Source organism: Ceratotherium simum, chromosome 39, assembly GCF_057802395.1.
Source record: "Ceratotherium simum simum isolate JZ-2026a chromosome 39, ASM5780239v1, whole genome shotgun sequence".
NCBI lineage: Eukaryota > Metazoa > Chordata > Mammalia > Perissodactyla > Rhinocerotidae > Ceratotherium > Ceratotherium simum.
The window spans coordinates 14,142,842-14,148,701 of NC_141938.1; positions in this window are offsets into that span (position 1 = coordinate 14,142,842).

Sequence of the window (5,860 nt, forward strand, 5' to 3'; positions counted from 1 at the left end):
AGCCAAAGGAGAGGTTGCAGACGTCTCCAATCCTGCAGATCTTGGCCGTGTTTGGGTGCAGAACCCCGTCTGAGAGGTTCTAGAATGTTCTAGAAAGTTCCAGATCAACCCCCGCCCCACAGAGATACACATGATTTGGGGGGCCTCTGGATCCTTCACAGATAGTTCTAGAGAGGCTCAGAGAGGTTGAGTGATGTGCCTGGGGTCACAGCAGCAACAGCTGCCCTTCCCCCACGCCCCGGCGGGCCCCAACGTGCGGTTTTCTTTGCCGTTGATTCATAACGAAGGGCATATGGGAAGTTCGATAAGGCCCCCGTTGGGTCACTGGGGCAGCAGGCGCTGCCCTGCCCAGACGGCCTCCCGCCCTCCACCGGATGGCCGTGAGGAGGGGTGCTCCCCAGCCCGGGGGCTGGCTGACTTCCCGCTGTGAAGGTGAAGAAAAGCGGAAATAGGTCTGGGCCGGGCAGAGCTGGGAGGGCTGCTGGGCAGCAGAAACAACCAGCTTGGCAAAACTGGGAGGCCAGGCTGAGTCACAGACCCGAGAGCGGATGGACTTTCGAGAGGGGCCCGGGACAGAGGGCCGTCCCCTGGGGGACCTCCCTGCCGTCCGGCTCCAGACAGGACGCAGGGCCCTCTGCATGTCACAACAGCACCCGTGTCAGGCCCTGGTCTGACACCCTCCATGACTCCCACTGACCTCAGAAAAATGACCCGGCTACTCAATCCCCGCTCCTCCGGGCGCCCAGCTTCTGTGACCTCCAGCTTCAAAACAAGCCTCCTTTTCAGTTCCCCAAACGGGCGATCTGCTTCCTTTCCACGCGCCAGGCACAGCTGGGGACATTCGTCATGTATGAGTGCATTCGGGAATACCAAGGTGAGCTAGCGTGCATGCCGAAAAGCACACACAGAAAACGCATAAAACACGAATACATAATACATGTTGTGAAATCAACACCCACGCGATCCCCACCCAGGCCAAGACCCAGCACATCGTCAGCCCCGAGGGCCCCCAGAAGGTCTATTCAATAGGAACCTCCTCCTTCTGGCCGGTGGTCACTACCGCTCTGCCCTCTACAGTGTTTCTGTGTTGGGGAAGAACTCTTTGGTACAAAGATTTACTTCATTTTTCATTTTTTAAATTCACACGGCGTTGTATTCACTTTCTTTGGTGCACGATTCTGTGACTTTTAACAAACGTGTAGGGTCGTGTAATTTACCACTGTACACAGTTGACAGAATATGGTTCCATCGCCTGAAAAAACTCATCGTGGCTACTCCTTGGTGGTCAGACCCTCGACCCACCCCCAGCCCCTGGAAACCACCGATCTGCTCTTTGTTGCTCTGGTTTCCTTCTCTAGGATAAATTCCTACAAGTGGGATGGCGGGGTCATAGGGTAATTGTCTGTTTAACTTTGTAAGAAACTGCACAACGGTTTTCCAAAGTGGTTGTACCATTTCGCGTCCCCGCCAGCAAGGTACTAGACTTCCAGTTGTTCTGCATCCTTGTCAGCACTTGGTATCGTCTGTGTTTTTTATTTTAGCCATTTCAAGACGTGCGCAGGCCGGCCCCGTGGCTTAGCGGTTAGGTGCGCGCGTTCTGCTGCTGGCGGCCCGGGTTCGGGTCCCGGGTGCGCACCGACACACTGCTTCTCTGGCCATGCTGAGGCCGCGTCCCACATACAGCAACTAGAAGGATATACAACTATCTACTGGGGCTTTGGGGGGAAATAAATAAATAAAAATTAAAAAAATAAAATAAATAAATTAAATAAATCAAGACGCACAACGGTATCTCATTATGAATTTAATCTGCGTCTCCCTCATCAATAACGATGTTGAATATCTTTTCACGTGTTTCTGTGCTATCCGTGTATCTGCTTTGATGAAGTGTCTATTGTCAAAAGTGTCAAATGTTTCTTTTACTGGTTGTTTTTTTTTTATTGCACGTGGAGAAGTTTTTATATATTCTGGATACAAGTGCTTTTCCGGGTCAGCGGTTTGCAAATATTTTCCCCCAGTCTGTGGTTTGGCTTTTCGTCTTCTTCGCTGGGTCCTTTGTGGGGCAAAAGTGTTTAATTTCGATGTTCAATATATCAATTTTTTTTTTCCTTTATGGATCATGTTTTGGTGTCATATCTAAGAAATGTTGGCCAAACCCCAGGCCACAAAGATGGTCTCTGATGTTTTCTTCTAGGAGTTCTATTGTTTTACATTTTACGTTTAGATCAATGATCCATTCTGAGTTCATTTTTGTATAGTTCGAGGTTCCTTTTTTTTTGCATATGGATGTCCAGCTGTTCCAGCCCCGTTTGTTGAAAAGGCTGTCCTTCTGCACTGAATGCCCTCGGTACAGTGGCCAAAAATCATTTCACCGTATTTCTGTGAGTCTATTCTGTCGATGGTGTCATTGTGATCTCCTATATTTTGGCTAATATTCCGTCTGCTTACTCTATCGATTACTGAGAGAGGAGTGTTGACGCTTGGAAATATAATCGTGGATTTGTCTATTTCTCTCTCAATTCTATCATATTTGTCTTCGTCCATTTCGTGCACACACATTTAGGATTATTAGGTCCTCTTGGTGAACTGATTCTCTTACGAAATATCCCCTTTTACTTCCTTGTTTTTCGTTATAAATTTACAACGGAATTAAGCAACCCTAAAAATCGGGTTTCACTTTTGCCCTTTCTGAACTTGATGTGAATGGAATCGCCCGAGACAAATTCTGGTTTCTGTCTGTCGCTCAGCATTACGTTTGTGTGATAAATCATATTGGTGTGTGTGGCTGTAATTCATTAATTCTCGTTGCCAAAGGTGAATTTTCCAACATCTATTCATGCTTTCTTTTATTTTTTCTTACCAGTATTTTCTATTTATTTTTTTATTGAGATGTAATTGACATATAGCATTATTCTAGCTTCAGGTGTACAACATAATGATTCGATATTCGTATATATTGCGAAATGATCACTGCCATAAGTCTAGTTAACATCCATCACCCTATATGTTAACAATTTTTTTTCTTGTGATGAGAACTTTTATGATCTTTTCTCTTGGCAACTTTCAAACGTACGACGCAGTATTGTTAACTAGTCACCATGCTGGACTAGTCCTCCACTCCACTGTCGATGGGCATTTGGTTAAATTCCAGTTTGGGGCCGTAGTGAACGGGGTGGCTGTGGGCATCCAGTGCATCCCTTTTGGTGGCTGGACGTATGACTTTCTGAGGATAAATCCCAATTGTGGAACTGCTGGGTTATAAGGTATTTCCCAGATATTAATGATCCTTGGCCAAAGTGCCCACACCAGTCTACACCCAGCAGCTCTGGCGAGTTTTTGTGGAGCTAAATTTATTCCACCCAAAACAGTCTCCTTTATTCAGAAGCCACGCATTCCTTGCTGCCGCTTTGGTATTAAAAACAGCCTTTCTGTCTAATGAGGAATAGGATGTTTATACAGTTTCAAAGTACTTCCCCCTCCCGGGTGGCTGGCAGTATTGGCTGCGGAGGGGACGGCTGTGTCTCTCCCTGGCCGCCGCCCTTGCCACACCCGAGGTCATGCCCCTCCAGTGGCCCAAGGCTGGGACACAAAGGTACACCACCCCACGCCCCCACGGCCAACCCCCCCTTTTATCGACTGAGGAATCATTTATTTGGATAAGACAACAAGTGTCTATCAAGCCACTGCACTTCTGGGTCTATACCCCAAAGAATGGAGGGCAGGGACTCAGGTCCTCGCCAGCCGTGCTCATGGCGGCATTCTTCACAGGAGCCAAAGGAAGGCACCACCCAGGTGTCCACCGCGGGCCAGCAGGGCCACTGCGTGGGCTGGGACCCGGGCTCCGAAGGTTTTCCACGTGGAAATTCTCCTAATTTTGTACCAAGGGTCCTGCGTTTTCATTTTGCACCAGGCCCGCCTGGCTGGACAGGCGCCCGGGAAGGGCTGGCCCAACGTCAGGGCAAAGACTGGCCGCCCCGTGCCTCGTTTTCCCTCTAGAACAGGGATGGTGAGAGGACCTCCCCAGAGGATGCGCCTTCCAGCCAGCAGGTGGGCGGGCGACACCTGCTGGACCCGGGGGGCATGACGACCTCCTGAATCCCACTCCCCTGCTCTGCCCCCACCTGGTCCCCCATCATCGCTCATCTGGACCAGCACAGTCCCCTCTGCCCTGGTCCCCTCCCCCGTCCTCCCCGCAGCCCCCACCGGAGGGCGCCTGTGAGCCCCTGAGTCAGGTCCGCCCTCCTCTGCCCACAGCCCTCCAGGGCTTCCCCTCCCTCCGGGGAGAAGCCCACGTCCTCCCCGCGGTCCACCAGGCCCTGCATGACCTGCCCTGTCCCCTCCCCGCCCTCCCTCTTCCCTCTCTCCCCCTCACTCCCTCTGCTCCAGCCACATGGGCTCCTCGCTGTTTCTCCGACACGCCAGGCCCGGTCCTGCCCCAGGGCCTTTGCACAGGCTTTGCCCTTAGCCTGGAAAGCCCTTCCCTCAGGTCACAGCACGGCCCCTTCCCTTTGCGTCTTCAGGATCCTACTCACATGCCACCTCCTCAGAAAGGCCTTTCCTGAACAGCCTGTCTGAAGTGGCCTCTGTTGCTCCCCGTCCCACTTCCTGCTGTTTTTCTTCATAGATTCAGTCATGATGATAAGTGCTCTCTCCCCTACTGTATCCGCAGCGCTAGGATAGTGCCCGGCACACAGCGGGCCTTCAAGGCATATCCGCCGATGAACGAGTAAATCAAACTGTAGGGGTACGGGAGAAGTTGGAACCCTTGCGCATGGCTGGTGGGAATGTGCAGTGGGGCAGCTGCTGTAGAAAACAAGATGCTGGGTCCTCAAGAAAAATCATAAATAGAATCACCATGTGATCCAGCAATCCCACTTCTAGGTATGTGCCCAAAAGAATTGATATCAGGGACGTGAAGAGATACTTGCACACCCGTGTTCACAGGAGCATTATTCACAGCAGTCAAAAGGTGGAAACACCCCAGTGTCCATGGACGGATGATGGATACACACAGTGTGGTCCACCCACGCACTGGAATATTACTCAGCCATGAAAAGGAGAGAGAGTCTGACACCTGTTCCAACGTGGATGGACCTGGAGAACGTGACGCTCAGTGACATGAGCCAGACACAGAAGGACAGACACTGTGTGATCCCCTCACAGGAGGCCCCTAGAGGAGTCACAGCCACAGAGACAGAAAGTAGATGGTGGGGCCAGGGGCTGGGGGAGGGGATGGGAGTCAGTGTTTCATGGGGACAGAGTCTCAGTTGGAGAAGATGAGAAAGTTCTGGAGACGGGTAGTGGGGATGGTTGCGCAACAATGTGAATGTGCTTCATGCCGCTGAGCTGTGCACTTAAAATGGTGAAGATAGTGACTTTTATGATATGTCTATTTACCACAATTAGAAAAAAAAAATTTTAAGGAAAAAGGCAGAAGGAAGATTGCAGGGATTTGCTAGTCCACCATCCCCGGGTTACAGACATGGAGGGGGAGAGGCGTGTCCCCCAGGGTGTCCCCAGTGGTGAGCACTGGGCCCCTCCCCCACCTCAGGCCCCTGCCCCCAGTGAGGAGGTGTCTCGTGAAGGATGCTCCAGCCGGCAGCATAGACGCATGAACTTCAAGTCAGTGGCCATGAGGACCTCAGAGCGGGCCCTGCAGCCATGGTCCCGGCCCAGGGAGGGAGGCGCACCCCCTTTGGCTGTGGCCGTGGCTCCCATGAGCTCAAACCCAGCCTGACGGTGTGGGTTCCCAGCCAGCCACAGGGGGACCAGGTGACACCCCGGGGCCTCCAGGGCCCCTCCGCTGCCCTCCACCCACCCATCACCAGCAACAGGAAATAAGCCAGAAGGGGCCGCAGCG